The sequence below is a fragment of the Gymnodraco acuticeps genome, unplaced genomic scaffold (assembly GCF_902827175.1).
Source record: "Gymnodraco acuticeps unplaced genomic scaffold, fGymAcu1.1, whole genome shotgun sequence".
Classification (NCBI taxonomy): Eukaryota; Metazoa; Chordata; class Actinopteri; order Perciformes; family Bathydraconidae; genus Gymnodraco; species Gymnodraco acuticeps.
In genome coordinates, this window is record NW_022990743.1 from 1,495,343 (window position 1) to 1,511,930 (window position 16,588).

The window sequence follows — 16,588 nt, forward strand, 5'->3', positions numbered from 1 at the left end:
CATACTGTGTTGGAAAGACTGAGTTTTTGCGCGTCCGTGTTTTTTCTCTTGTTTAGTCCCTCGCGGCACTTTGTTTAAGATTATTGCCGCAATATTAAGTCAACAAAAAAACTTGTACCACAGCGTGGATCTACGGAAATCGAGGCTACGGAGATTCCTAGGATTTATCTGTGACGCTGTAGAATTAAAAGGAAACATTGTAACGCCGTGTTCGCCGCTGTATTGGAAAGCGGCTTAAGGAAACTTCAGCGTACTGCCGGGAGGATAAAGAAAGACTGAAGGACAATCCACACAGCATCAGGAGCGAGCGGTATGTAACTTCTTCATTCATGCTGTGTAAATGTTTGTTAGAACACAGTGTGAATAAGTTACTGCTGCATGTCCATTGGGGACTGACTTGTTGCTTGCGTGTGTTGGTTTGTGCCGCTAGAGGTTGTGTGGATTGGAGCATTTGTTGTTCATTCATTAAAACATTAAAAGGATATGTCAATAAGTGGATCAAATTCAGATCTCAATGTGGCAAAAATGGATGAACAAAAGAGAGAGTCGATACTCACTGCCAAGGCTTTGGCAATTAAAATGGAAAAGCTTCAAAAGGAACGTCAATCAAAGGTTCACAAAATGAAAAGTGTGATTAAAACAATGAAGGATCTCATGCAAAGGGATGACAACGCCTCACAAACACAAACTCAACTTGAACATTTAATTCAACTGGTTAAAGAAACCATCCTGTTACACAAATCTGTAATTCCTCTTCTTCCTGCAGACGAACAGGAAAAACTAAATGTATGGTTTGCCAAGACACTGAAATACAATAATGGATTTATCGACGATGTCAAGCAATGGCTTTCTGAAACTGGGAGACAACTGAGCAGCACCATTGCACATGTTCCCTCAAATGAGATATCTGATGAACACCAACAAAGTATATCTCGTGTTTCAAAACACTCTGGGAAAAATGTTGAAACTTCCGAAACACAAGATGAAATAAAACCAAGCGACAGTGTTTCAAACATAGGAAGCATTGGGTCTTGCAAGCGGAGCTCTGCTGGAACCATCCAGTGTTTCAACTACATCATCATGCATCAAAGCTGAGGCTGACATGGCCGCTCTCATGGCACGACAAATGTTATTAAAAGACAAGCATGCATTGGATGAACAAAAGGAAGAGCTCAGGAAAAGAAGGAAGAGCTCAGGAAACAGAGGGAGCAACTGGAAATGGAAGTGGAAATAGCCGCATCAAGGGCTAAAATGAATGTGCTAAGACGCTCTGGAAGGTCTCGTGCTGCAAGTAACACTGTGAGTCCCAATGGCATGAATTCGTATTTGGAAAGGGGACGAAAGGAAGCCACACTCAGTGCTGGAGCAAAAACATTTGTGCCTGACACAAACAGGCCTACAGGTGGCCAGTCTGACGCACAGTTTTCGCACAGAGAACATGAAGTAGAATATGGACATCTGCAACATCAAGCCACAAGAAGCTCAGAGGCCAATATACATCAAAGTTCAACACAATCACATCCACAGTTACAGCACCAAAGCAATCACCCAGCAGCACTGGCACCAAGCAGCAGTGCTCAGAATCCTTTAATTAATGTCTTAGAAAGACAAAATGAAATAACATCCATGTTGGTTCAGCAACAGTCTCTTTCTTTTCTGCCTAAAAGAGAAATTCAGATTGTTGATGGCTCTCCGTTTCAATATCAAGCATTCATAAGAGCTTTTTAGCACAGCATTGAGGAGAAGACTCACAACCCTAAAGACTGCCTGTATTTTCTCGAACAGTACACCAGGGGGCAGCCTTTGGAGCTTGTCAGAAGCTGTCATATATGACAGAGGATATGCCAAAGCAAAGGCTTTGCTACAGGAGCATTTTGGTAATGCACAGGAAATTGTTTCAGCTTACATGGAAAAGACTCTTTCATGGCAGCCAATAAGAGTAGAAGATGTGCGAGCTCTGCAAGCTTACGGTCTCTTTCTGAGAGGATGCTGCAACGTCATGGAAGAGTTTGAATACATGTGTGAGTTGAACATGCCTATCAATAGGAGACAGGAGTAGTGAAATTACTTGTGGACAGCCAGATGTTAGTGGTGCACGATAATTATCAGCCTGATAATTATCGGTCCGATATTAGGAATTATGACATCATCCCGATAATCCCGATAAACCCGATAAAAGAATTAATAGCCCCGATAATATACAATGTCTTTTTTGGGTAAAAAAAAGAAAAAAATACTGCGGTGTGGGTGGATTGGGATGAGGGGCGCTTGTTTTTCCCTCGGCTCCTTCCGTTTTGCCAGTACTGTGGTATTAGTGGTTTAGGAAGAGGGGAGTTTTTCACAAATCCAGCGCTCCCTAACTCATGCCTGGCTGTGACGTAAATGGTGTGCGGCCGTGAAGCCAGGACAGTAAACAAACATGTCGTCGGTAGTATGAGACTATTTCAAAGTTTCAGAGTTAGATAGTTTGCTTGCTATTTGTATTAACAAATGCAATGCACAAGTTCCACGAGGAGGGAAAAAGGCAACGAGCTATAATACTTCCAACCTGATTAGTCACCTGAAACATCGCAATCAGTACGATGGTGTGTTAAAAGCGTACGAAGACGCCTGCGCTGCTAAACTAGCGGCGAATCCAAAGCCAGCTGCAAAGGCACCGGGGCTTTTACCTATCGATGAGGCTTTTGAAAAAGGCAAGAAGTTTGCCAGAGACGACCCCAGGGTTAGTTTTGTTCATAGTAGTAATGCTCATGTCATTTGCTCACTACTAGTCTTTTTTTTACCACCAGGTGTGCAAAAACTACAGGTACATTTAATATATATATATATATATTATATTATTATCGGTTATCGGTATCGGTATCGGTCTTGAGAAGCAGGAAGTTATCGGTATCGGTTTCAAAAAACCAATATCGTGCATCCCTACCAGATGTGACTGACAATAGGATATCTGTTGCAAACCTTGAAGATCTGTGGAAGCAGCAGCTAAAGGCTGATTTCCCTGAATGCAGTCAGGATGAGCAGATGGGACCGTTAAGAGAGGACTGTAACTTTATGGAGTACGTCACAAAGTCTGCTAAGTTGATGGATGGCCATTACTGTATTGGCTTACCTTTAAGGAAAAGGGATGTTAGTATGCCAAACAACAGGAGAGTAGCAGAACAACGTACATTGAACCTCAAGAGAAGGTTTGATAAAGAGGTTTCATTTCATGATGATTACCAGATCTTACCAGCACACTGGTTGGAGTCATGACAAGATTCAGAAAGGAACCTGTTGTACTCATGGCAGACATTGAAGCCATGTTTCATCAGGTTCGAGTACCAGCTGAGGATTCAGATCTGTTGAGGTTTCTCTGGTGGCCAAATGGAGATCATCATCAGAACTTAGAAGAGCACATAATGGTTGCACATCTGTTTGGAGCTACATCGTCGCCAAGTTGTGCTAGTTTTGCCCTTAGAAAGTGTGCAGAGGACCATCGGGAGCAGTTCAGTCCTAAAGTAATCAACACTGTCCTGCACAATTTTTATGTTGATGATTGTCTAACATCAGTGGTTTCAGAGGAGGAGGCAGTGGCACTCTATCATGACCTTTGTGCCCTTTGTGCTCAAGGGGGCTTTCATCTCACAAAGTGGATTAGCAACAGACGTATCGTGCTTGCTGCTATACCTTCGATGGAGAGAGCGAAATAAGTTAAGGATCTGGACTTGGATAATGACACACTCTCTGTGGAAAGAGCATTGGGCGTACAGTGGTGTGTTGAGTCAGATGTCTTTAAGTTCAAGATCATGATCAAGGACAAACCCATAACTGAAGAACAGTGGCCTGGGAACCCTGATGGCTCTGAAATGGCACCAGAAGACCCTGAGGTCAAGATAAGTCTGAATGTGAACGCTGTGCAGGTTGAAAAAGAGATGGATGCTGTAACCCGATTGATCAATCACTTCTCTTCTTGGATCCACCTGAAGAAGACAGTTGGTTGGATCCTTAGGTTGAAAAACCTGCTGTTGTGCCTTAGTCGGAAGAGGAAGCAATTGAGTCTGACTCTTGCTCAGTCTGGCTTGAATAAGGAACAACAAGACCGAGAAATAAAAAAGGAAATGCAGACTATCAAGGCTCAGGTGCTCTCTGGTTTTCTTTCTATTGAGGACCTCCGAAAAGCTGAGAAAGAAATGATTTGCTTTTCACAAAGAAAAAGGTTTCCTGATGAAATCAAAGGCTTGCAAAAGGGAGAAGGTGTGAAAAGGACTAGTCACATCTACAAGCTCAACCCAGTACTTGAAGATGGTGTTCTGAGAGTGGGAGGACGTCTCAGTAGAGCAGCAATGCCTGAAGAATCTAAACATCCTGCTATATTGGCAAAAGATCTACACATTTCTGACATCATTCTACGGCAAGTACACCAAGATGTGGGACACGGTGGTCGTAACCACATGCTATCTAGCCTGCGACAAATATACTAGATTCCTGGTGCTAGTGTGGCTATAAGGAAAACCCTGTCAAAATGTGTTGTTTGTCGGCGACTAAATGGAGCTCCAGGAATGCAGCAGATGGCAGATTTACCTCGAGACAGAGTTTCTCCAGATGAACCTCCATTCACTCGTGTTGGAGTTGACTATTTTGGACCTTTTGAGGTAAAACGAGGAAGGAGTACAGTTAAAAAGTATGGTGTTCTCTTCACATGCTTAACAGTAAGAGCCATCCACATTGAAGTAGCTTCATCCTTGGATACAGATTCCTTTGTTAATGCTCTTCGACGCTTCATCGCAAGACGTGGACAAGTATTGGAATTACGCTCAGATAATGGAACCAACTTCGTCGGAGCTGAGCGTGAATTGAGAGAGGCAATAGAAAGGTTGAATATTGCTAAAATCAACAACACCCTCCTTCAGAAAGGAATAAAGCGGACTTTCAATCCCCCTACTGGATCCCATCATGAAGGAGTATGGGAAAGGTTGATCAGATCTGTGAGGAAGGTTCTGAATTCCAGCCTGAAGGCACAGAACCTTGATGAAGAGTGTCTTCACACGGTTCTTTGTGAAGCCGAATCCATCATCAACAGCCGTCCCATAACGAGAGCATCCACAGATCCCAATGACTTGGAAGCACTAACCCCTAACCATCTTTTGCTGCTAAAAACCAAGCCTTCTTTTCCACCTGGACTGTTTCATAAAGAGGACATATATGCTCGTCGAAGATGGAAACAAGTTCAGTACATCTCAGACTTGTTTTGGAAACGATGGATTAAGGAGTACTTGCCTCTACTCCAGGAACGACAGAAGTGGTCAAATGTCAAGCGCAACTTCATACCAGGAGATATTGTGCTCATAGTCGATGACTCAGCACCTCGAAATTCATGGCTTACAGGAAGGATTGTACAAACCATTCCAGACAGAAGAGGACTTGTACGTCAGGTGCGAGTGAAGACAAAAACTAGCTATCTGGACAGGCCTATCACAAAGATCTGCCTTCTACAGGAAGCAGAAGAGCCGTGAGGAAATTAGTGAACTTCATAGACCTTGACATTGACGTTTTTTCCGACTTTTTACTCTTATCTTTTCTTTCTTACAGTGCAGACGCTTTTCTGCTTGCTCCTGCCTCTGCTTACTTTTTATGCTAATTTTCCTATTCTTATTCTCTGAAAACTTTGAGCAGCAGCTCCTGGACATTAACTTATCACTGGAACAGTTCATCTTCGTAAATAGACGGAGGGTTTCAGCCATATTTCAACATTTTTACGACGACCTCAGTCTTACAGTAGCGTGGCCTAGCAACAGCTAAAGCCTGGTAGGCTACTGCATGCTATTTAGCTTAAGCTAGTTGGTAGCAAAATGCCTCCGTTCTCTACAGATGACTTCCACAAACGTATACAGAAGATAGCTGTGTTGGAAATGAAAATGCAACGGTTGGAAGTTAACGTGGAAGTGAATGGACTATGTCATGGGAATGACACCACTTTACCAGTGTTGCAAAATAATGGAGAAGGGTATGCTAACTCACAGCTAGTTAGCAGCTACAAGGATTCCAAGGAACAGGAGGGATGTTACCGGGTAATAAATCTACAAGTGGTAGTCCTCCCTGGAACTCTCTGGGTGCAAAGCCTAAGAGTAAACCAAGGACCAATAGCTACTCCAAAAGTAAAAGGCTAGAGGGAAAGCTAACGACTGGGCCTGAAACTCTGATTGTGGGTGACTCTGCTGTAAGAGATGTAAAAGGTCTGTGTAATAAGAACAACACCAAAGTACTCTGTTTTCCCAAGGATGTGGTCTCTGACTTGGCTGAGAAGATCCTGCATATTGGGGCTGAACATCCGACTGTGAAGAATGTGGTACTACACATTGGAACAAATGATGTTGTGAAACAACAGTCAGAAGTGCTGAAAGAAGACTTTAAATGTTTGTTGGAAACTGCCAGCTCTCTAAATGCAGAGGTGTTCATCAGTGGCCCTCTGCCGCCAGTCAGAAGAGGAGTGGAGAGATTCAGCAGATTGTTTGCACTGAACACCTGGCTTTCAACTGTCTGTACTGACCATTCTGTTCATTTTATTGACAATTTTAACTTTTTCTGGGACCGCAGACATCTTTTCAAGGCAAATGGAGTTTGCCTGAACAAGTCAGGAGTGAAATTGTTTATCTCTAACATATTCAACTGCCTGCGTTATCAATCTGTTCCCTCTGCCAAGGACAAGCGGCAAGAGGAATCAAAACAGGAGAAAGACACAACACATCGCGCAGAAAACCCTGAAGAATTATCACTGCACCCGCCTGAGGAATGTTCTGATTATGGGAGACACATGGAGGAGTCTCCACTGCCCGTCACCCCCCCCCCCCCCTGTCAACGCCTTTGAGGATACTCCGTTCACCCTTTCACCCTCGCCCACCCTCCTGGGGATCGTTGAACACATGAAGGAGATACAGAGGGTTGGCACCGATTCCTTCCTGGAGTTCAAAGACCAAACTAAAGCGATACGCAGGGCTGGCACCATGTCCTTTACCCCCGCTCCTCAGCGACGCCCACCAAAATCGCCGCGGAGACGCGCGCCGTCTCCCCCGTCTTCATCGCCATGCCTGCATCAACCACCTCCCCCCCCTGGCAGCATGTCCTCTACCCCCGCACCATCTCCCACGTCTCCATCACCGTGCCTGCGTCGGCCGCCCCCCCTCCCTTCGAGAGGGCATCTGCAGTCTCCGAAGCCTGATAAGGATGTGTGTGTACTAAACGCTGCAAACTGATATTTGCTGGGTCCAGGCTCAAGGGCGTATGGCACTCTCAACTCTTTCCAGGACATGCCGGGGCCCTGCCTGCCTATAGCTTTGCCGATATCTGTGTTGATAGGTAATAGATTAAGAGCGGTGAATCATCTTAGATACAGGAAGCGCTCAAACGTTTGTGTGAGTTTATCTAATTTAGCAGTCAGCCACAGCTTGTTACAAAAAACAAGACTGATAGTGTGTTTAACAAACTTAAACTAGCTTTATTAAATGTCAGGTCTATGGCAGGAAAAACATTTTTAATCAATGATTTTATCACTGAGCACAATCTCGATTTTATGTTTTTAACAGAAACTTGGATTGAACAAAATAACAGTGCAGCTGTTCTTATCGAATCAACCCCTCCCTACTTTAGTTTTATGAGTCAGGAAAGAATGCATAAGAAAGGGGGTGGAGTTGCTATTCTGTTCAATGATTCCCTTCAATGCAGGAAGACATCGTATGGAAACTTTGATTCTTTTGAATATGTGGCCCTTCAGCTGAAATGCTCCTCTCGAGCTCTGTTCCTAAATATCTATAGACCACCCAAATACTGTGCAAGCTTTTTTGATGACTTTACTGAACTGCCGTCTATAGTGTGTATTGACTTTGACCGTCTAGTCATTGTTGGTGATTTTAACATCCATGTTGACAACCCCCAGGACAGAGGGGCAAAATAACTGTTTTGTGTTCTTGATAGCTATGGACTGACTCAGCATGTGACGGAGCCCACGCACAATAAGGGGCACACTCTGGACTTAATTATCTCAAAGGGTCTGAATATCTCTAAGGTTGTGGTGACTGATGTTGCACTCTCTGACCATTCCTGTGTTTTCTTTGAGAGCTCTATTTTTGTTCACAAAAATGTTCAAAAAGAGGTAACCACAAAGCGATATTTAACTGAAAATACTAGGGAAATGTTTACTCAGAATTTTTCTTCCACACTTGCACCTGCTAACATCTCAGTAAATGAGCTAGTAGATCATTTTAATTCAAAAATTAAAAATGTTATAGATGCCATTGCTCCAACTAAGGTAAAGGAAGTGTCTGGCAAGAAAATATCTCCATGGAGAAAGGCCATGAGCGTGAAAACAGAAAAAAGAGAATGTCGAAAAGCTGAACGCAGGTGGCGAAAAACAAATCTCCAGGTTCACTTTGAAATCTATAAAGAGAGACTTGGCCTTTATAATTTGGAATTGAAAAACGCACAACAATCGTTCTTCTCTGACATCATTACCAAAAACAAAAACAACGCACGTGCCTTGTTTGCTACCGTCGACAGACTAACTAACCCCCCAGTGTCAGTAGCCTCTGAATTTCTATCCACCAGGGCGTGCAATGATTTTGCCTGCTTTTTCACTGACAAAATTCATAAAATCAGACAAGCAGTCAGTGCCTCTGCATCAGGAACAGCAAATGTGTTGTCTCTGTGTCCACTTAACATCAATTCAAACACCATGACACAATTCCATCAGATTAATGATAAAAACCTAGAGGACATTATTCAACTTCTGAAATCCTCCTCTTGCTGCCTTGATATTATTCCAACAGGATTTTTTAAAGATGTTTTGCCTTGCATGGCCTCAGATCTACTTCATATAGTAAACAAATCTCTTCACTCAGGTATTTTTCCACAGGCCCTGAAAACTGCAGTCATTAAACCGCTCTTAAAAAAGAATAATCTAGATGCTTCAGTAATGAACAATTACAGGCCCATATCAAACCTCCCATTTCTAGGTAAAATCATTGAAAAAGTTGTTTTTCAACAGTTGAGTAATTTCTCGCATTTAAATAACTGTTTCGATGTGTTCCAGTCAGGCTTTCGTCCAAACCACAGCACTGAGACTGCTCTTGTAAAGGTATTTAATGACATCCACTTAAACACAGACAGTGGCAGAACTTCAGCATTAGTATTATTAGATCTCAGTGCTGCGTTTGACACTGTTGACCACAGCATATTACTAGACCGACTGGAAAACTGGGTGGGACTTTCGGAAACAGTTCTAAATTGGTTTGAATCCTACTTAAAAGGACAGAAACAACTTTGTTTCTATAGGTAAATACACATCTGAGTTGACAAATATGACATGTGTGGTTCCTCAAGGCTCCATCTTGGGGCCTCTTCTCTTTAACATCTACATGCTACCACTGGCTCAGATAATGAAAAACAACAAAATAAGTTACCATAGCTATGCAGATGACACACAAATTTAAGTAACAATTTCACCAGGAGACTATGCTCCAATTCAAACACTGAGTAAGTGCATTGAACAAATCAATGACTGGATGTGTCAGAACTTTCTCCAATTAAACAAAGATAAAACTGAGGTAATGGTTTTTGGAGCCAAGTCAGAACGTATTAAAGTTAGCGCTGAGCTTCAGTCTGCAATGTTCAAAACAGATAAAGCCAGAAATGTAGGTGTAGTCATGGACTCTGACCTGAGTTTCAACAGTCACATTAAAACAGTTACTAAATCAGCCTACTATCACCTAAAGAATATATCTAGGATTAAAAGACTAATGTCACAGCAGGATTTGGAAAAACGTGTCCATGCTTTTATCTTCAGTAGACTCGACTACTGCAATGGTGTCTTCACGGGTCTCACTAAAAAATCTATTAGGAAGCTGCAGCTGATTCAGAACGCCGCTGCTCGAGTCCTCACTAACACTAAGAAAGTGGATCACATCACTCCTGTTCTGAAGTCTTTACACTGGCTTCCTGTGTGTCAAAGAATAGATTTCAAAATACTGCTGCTGGTTTATAAAGCACTGGTTTAGGCCCAGGATACATTTCCGACCTCCTGCTAAATTATGAACCATCCAGATCTCTCAGGTCTTCAGGGACTGGTCAGCTTACTGTCCCCAGAGTCAGAACTAAACATGGTAAAGCAGCGTTCAGTTATTATGCTCCAAATATCTGGAACAAACTCCCAGAAACCTGCAGGTCCGCTGCAACTCTGACTACTTTTAAATCCAGGCTGAAGACTTTTCTTTTTGTCGCTGCTTTTAATTGAACTATTCATATCTTAGACTGCACTGTCACTTTTATCCATGTACTTTTTATTTTAATGTTTAATTGAACTATTCATATCTTAGACTGCACTGAAACTTATGTATTTTTTCTTTTAATGTTTATTTTATTAGCTTTTCTTTTTAATGACTGATTTTAAATGCCTTTTTCTTAATGTCTTTCATTTTTTGTAAAGCACTTTGAATTGCCTTGTGTTGAAAAGTGCTATATAAATAAACTTGCCTTGCCTTGCCTAAGTGATAGTAAAGATCACTCCTTCATAGGCTAACAAACTATATATTTTTTATTTTATTTGCTATTTTTTGCCTAAAGAAGAAAAGGACACTTTAACAAAAGGACGTTTTTATTCTTAAAAGTTTTTTCCTTGATTGTCTCCTACATCATTTTTCAGTTGTGTAATTATTATGTTGATACAATTAGGGGCCGGAATGTAGGAGCCACATATGAAGCCATTTCTGTGTTTGTTACGATACATGTTTTTTTAGTCACTATAGGTGGTGGGCGTGTCATTGGATTTGTGTGGTGACGTTTGTGCTTATATCCGGTTTCTTTTACCTGCGCACTTTGTGATAGATGGGGGAGTGAGCTAGAGAAGGCCAATTTTTGTTGACCGCACGCACGCACGCATACAAGGATATACGTATATGGATATGGAATATTGCATTTTTGCTTTGGAAATAAAAGGTCAAACGCATACGCGTCCACAGTGTTTTTTCTCTTGTTTAGTCCCTCGCGGCACTTTGTTTAAGATTACTGCCGCAATAGTTTGTTTAAAATACATACTAAAAAGGTTCCAATTTCTGATTGGCTGGGCGAATTGCAAACCACGCCCCGTAAAACTCTGAAACATTTTTGTGAAGCCGCCATTTTCTTTGCTCGCATCAGCATTATTAGCATTAGCCCAGCGCACCAACGGAGAGAGACTAACTTATGGCAACACACAATAAAACATGGGAGCGGTGGAGTGATGAGGTGTCGGCGCTTCTGGTGATTTACTCGGAAGTCCCCAACTCCGGGGAGTAGAAGCCAGTCCCCAACTCCGGGGGACTTCGGGTGGCAGTATACGCCGTGAAGTTGTTTGCAGCCTGCCAGAAAACCCAAAGCAGAAGAAGAAGAAGTGACGTCAGTGGCTCGGCTCCCTCAGGGACTTATTCCGGTGTGAACGTGATTGACTAGATAGTTCCAGGAAATAAAAGTTCCGGGGAACTAAGTTCCGGGAACTATTCCTGGGAAAAGTACTTGGTGTGAAAGCGCCTAATGGTCCTTTCACAAACTCTTGCATATTGAGTTTTTACCCCATCACAAATCTTTAGTTTAGGCAGCTTAATGTCAGCCCAACTTATATCAATTATGCATTAGAATTGTGTAATTATTCTCCTATTGTTGGTCAAAAGAAATGGGAGGATGCCACATGGTTACACATTAACCATCACACAGCGTCCACACGGCAGCGTGCGTTGAAGCTTGCCGGCGGGCGTGTCTGCAACTCGACCAACAACCAATCACATGAATCTCCCGCCCCGGACACACAAGCACGCGGTTTGATTGGCTAGAGCTTGTACTGGCATATGATTTGATTGCTTACGCTTACGTCGAAGCTTCAAAAGTGTAACTTTTCTCAACTTTTGAAGCGAGCAAAACGAAGCGACGGAACCACAATGCAGTTCGGCAAAGCATGACTGGGAAGAAGCGTTGAAGCTTCAACGCACGCCACCGTGTGGACGGGCCATCATGAGTATTTATTTGTTAGGGCTCCATTTTCTGGGGACAGGGTGACCTTTTGAGGCACAGAACTGCAACTCAGGAGGCACACAGCTCAAAGATAATTAGTTTGGTTATTTTCTTAATTTTGTTAAGTTATCATCAAAGAAAAAAAAGAAACTGAGGTTAAGACACATAAGAGGGACACACTTATTAGTTTCCTTCATCTGAAATACTGATGAAACACAAGTATTCTGTGCTCGCACAATAATACAAGCTTTTTCTAGATGTGGACTCTGAATCTACACTGCAGCAGTGTGGGGTCCCTTGGCTAACCGTCTAACATGGTGTATGACACAGTGGGTTCAAGAAAAAAATAGCATCTGTTTTTGCCATTTCCAATAAATCTTGTTTTTAGGCTTGCACAGCTGTGTCTATTATCCATAATGTCAATATGCAGCAGTATGATTGGGACTACACAAGCTCTGTTTTGTCGTGATAGACAGCGTCTTTCTTACACTGTGCACAGAAAGGTTAATATGACTTGGGAATTGGGAAAGCACTCAAAGCAGCACCAACTCTAGACTTTTGTTAAGCATCCATTAAATAGCAAGCTCTGTTAGACAGCTGAACGAATAAGGAATTCTTACAATAAGGAAATGGCATTGGGAATGAGAAGACATGGGATTTAAAAATTGTGCACATATCAGGATTTTCAATCCTGACAATCTAATGATGTTTACAGCTGAAACAGATAAGTGATGATGGAATGATGGCACTAAATAAATCAGTAAACGTGGATTTTTTTGTGGGAATTATAATCAATGAAAATATGATTTTTTTTAAACTGACCATTCAGTGCACATACTCAAGAAGTGGTCAGCATGGCCACATTGAACGCATGCCATTTCAGAGATTGCCTTGCCCCCATTGGTGCTGCTTCAGTGTTTTCAAGAATCACTTATCCGATCAACGTTATACAGAATTCTCTAATCACTTGGTTCCTCCGCATGAAGTGGCATGAATGGGTGTACTTTATCTTTAGGTTACACCCTTATTTTTGGTACACCATGTGTCCTCATTTTGCTGTTTTAAAATAATCAGCCATGGACAACTTGCACATAATTAAAACTGGCCATCCGTGGTGACTTGATTAAACTTTCATTTCTAATTGTAAGAGTGTATGTCTGTTGAAAGACAAGAATATGATGGTCTGGCAACAAATGCTGATACTTAACTCCACAACCTTTAGACTGAAGCAAAATTGTGTGCTACCTACAGATACCGCACAAGGAAAGCAAACAGTGAACTCTAAGGCGGGATGAAAGTATTTATTTTTATTTGTTTGTGATCAGTTATATTTGAGATATATTCAAGTCTGATGATTTAATAGAAGTGTTGGTGCTGATATAAAATCGATACAAATGCAAATTTGAAGAAAAAACAGATTTTAGATACTGAGAAGTGACTAATATTCTGAGTTGAGGTATTAGCAATAGTGTTGAGAGCGAAAATAGTGCGATCTGCTTTGTTGTTATTGTTTAAATTATGTTGGCTGGTGTGTCTTTATTAGAGTTCTGTAGTTTTTGTTTTCATTTCAATATCATAACAAATGTTGTAGTTGATCCTTGAATATAAAGAATGTAATATAGCATTTTAGGGAATACTGCAAAGTAGATCTCCCGTTATGAAAGTAATCTACTCTCCTTCATGCGTCACAACAAGGGGAGGGGGCCACGGCTAGTGCCACGTGGTTCGCTGCGCTGAGATAAAATAACGTATTTTCAAAAGTCAGCATCACAATATGGATAACTTGGCATGGGTTCAACTGAGTGTCCCCTTCACTGACACGTGTTTAAATGCTACCAATATATCGATTGTCATTGTAGAACAGACTCAACATCAAACACTAGGTTGCTCCTTAAAGAGGGAATTATCACATCATAGCAGATGGTCTGTTGACCACCCCCCCCCCGAAGCCGCATACTACTTAGTTAAACCACAACCTAACTGAAACACAACACACTCTCTTGTTTATGAGAAAGCTTCTTACCGCGGCATGGGGGAGATCCCTCTGCTATTGCTCTCAGTTTGCCGGTTTTTTTGTCCGCCACTATTAGCTTCTTTTTTTTTTAAAGTTGCATCACCTTTAATCTTCCGTCTCCCTTCGTGCCAGCCTTGTCAAAAACTTCTTCTTAAGCCCCTCCTTCTTCTTAACCAAAATAGGCGGTGGTCGGAAACATGTGTGTAGGGGTTCCTGTGTTGTGACACCAAACCTGGCAGATACTGGGTGCTGTCTCTTCCTGCCTGACTGTCACCCATCATGTTAGATGCATGGATGTTAGATGGTGTGCTTGCCATTAAGACCAATAATTATAGGCGTATATCAAAACAATTGTAAAAGAGGATTTCTACATATTAAATACAACGTGCCATAGACAGTCTCATTATAGGAGTAAAGCTATAATTTATATATTATTTTGACAAAAGGCAGTTTGTTCCCCTGTAAGCACGTGTTCAGTGAAGGAATGAATGCAAGTGTTGATCATTCTTTTGTTAAAAGAGCATGCATGCAGCAACGATTCCTCACAGAAACCCGTGGGATTTTCTTGTGTACGAAATCAGATGTGATCGCATCTGTTCTGTAGAGTGAGCTTTCACAAATTATGCGAATTGCTTAAATCCCTCCCTCAGCCAAGCCAGAGGTACAATGAGTCAATGCGATGCCCCAGATAGGTGTGGTAGCCTCGGCTACTGATGATAGAAGCAAGCTTTCACATGAAAGAAAACAGAGAAAGTGAGACGGATGACAGATGCAGCCGAGGGATGGATGATGGCAATCCGGAGGTTTTGGCATGCAGATTCGGGCGTTACCTTGTGTTTTTTTTGGGGGGGGGGGACCGATCAGGTTGCAGGGCTGTTGGGAAGGCAGAGTAGGAGGAGACACGCAGGCAGGCGGCGGGGGTCGGAGGAGGGAGTGAGGGGCTAAACATTTTGGGTGACGGTCAAAAATGTTTTGCACAGACTTAAATGCTTTAGGTGCACTAATGATCTACTGGTGCCTTTTAAAGGCAGTGTTGGGGAGTAAGTAGCAGTGGCGGTTCTAGACCAATTTGACTGGGGGGGCCAGACTGGGGCCAGTTATTTTCTGAGGGGTGCACAATAAATGCAGGACGAAAAAAGACAAAGACAGTATGAAGTAATTGTGCATAAGAAAACAATGCAATACAGTTATTGGTATTTGTTTCAATACACATATTTACAGTGGCGAGCCGTCAGGGCCCTCTAGGCAGTGGCGGAGTTGGGGGGTGGCCACCCTATTGGCCACCCCAAACACCCTCACCACGGGGGCCCAAACAACTTTAGAACATTAAGAAAAAAATGTTTAAGCAACCTTTCATCATTCATCAAGAATTAACATTAATAGAACGTTATATTGATAATATACTCACTAAACTTACAATTCATTTAACTTATTTTCTTCCAAAAGTTAATTATCCAAAGCCTCTGTATCCCCTTCTATTTACATGTAATGGTTTGGTCCCGCCTCCGCCTCCAAACGGCACTTTCTAGCAGAGAGTGAGAGCATGTGAGGAGGGATGCTAGTACTTATGTGTGTACCATGTCTCAATGACTAAAAAAGTCAGGCTTTCAAAAAGAAAAGAAAGGAGAGAAAGACAAGAGAGAGGGACTAAAGGGCGACAATATGTCACCAAGTTTTTCAAGAGAAAAGGTGGGTGTGGTCCATGAGTGGTGGAAATTAGTCTGTTAGCTAAGCGTAGTCCATTGTAAATAATAATTTTGATGTTGTTTTTTTACTAAGCTGACATTAAGTACTGTTAATATCTATAAAGAAAATGCAGGGTTTTTTTATTTCACTGCTCTTTTAGCTGACATTTAATAAATGCAGGTAGATTTTTAGCAGCTATTCATACTAAATCAGTTGTCCCTCCCCCTGGTGCAAGGTCCAACAGATCCATCTAGGCTCAGCACCTGAACCAGCTTTTCTCCCAACTGAAGGAGGTGAGTAGCATTGTGTTGAATGCCACTTAACATATCTGAAGGGAGGCTGGAATACAATACATATTAATGCTGTCAAAATTATCGCGTTAACGGCGGTAATTCATTTTTTGAATTAATTGCATTAAAATATTTAACGCATTTAACGCATGAGCAGAATGGCCCGCCCCATACATCCCACCAGTGGCAGCGCCAGGGTAGGCTGGGGTAGGCTACACCCATACCAAGAAATGGCTGAGCCCCACCATGAAAAATGATGTTAAAGTAAGCAAAATAAAGTCCAACAACTCGCGCCGAGAATTGCACAGACAGCAGTTAGTAAGATTGATTTCAGTAGCCACTTGTCTGGAAATACCGAAGACCAGAAACGGTTTTGAAAACTTTTGTCACGTAGTGATTGTCTTCTCAATAGAACATCTTTGATAATGTCTTCTGGCCAATCAGAATCAAGATAACGGCGTGGTGTTGTTGCAGGAAGTCCCGACGGAGAATACTTTTGCTGTAGTACAGGGGTGCACATAATAACTGGTACGCAGGTTATGTGCGTAATCTGAAATGCGTACCAGCACTTGTGTCACAAAGCGCA

The 16,588-nt window shown here is 42.1% G+C and overlaps 1 protein-coding gene across 1 annotated transcript in view; it reads right to left on the minus strand.

Annotated features, from left to right (window-relative positions):
- Positions 1–14,174, minus strand: part of slc6a9 (solute carrier family 6 member 9) — a 100,830-nt gene extending 86,656 nt beyond the window's left edge. The window contains exon 1 of the mRNA XM_034231970.1: positions 14,036–14,174. The gene's annotated coding sequence lies outside the window, so the exon portion shown is untranslated. The remainder of the gene's footprint in view (positions 1–14,035) is intronic.
- Between the last annotated feature and the right edge of the window lie 2,414 nt (positions 14,175–16,588).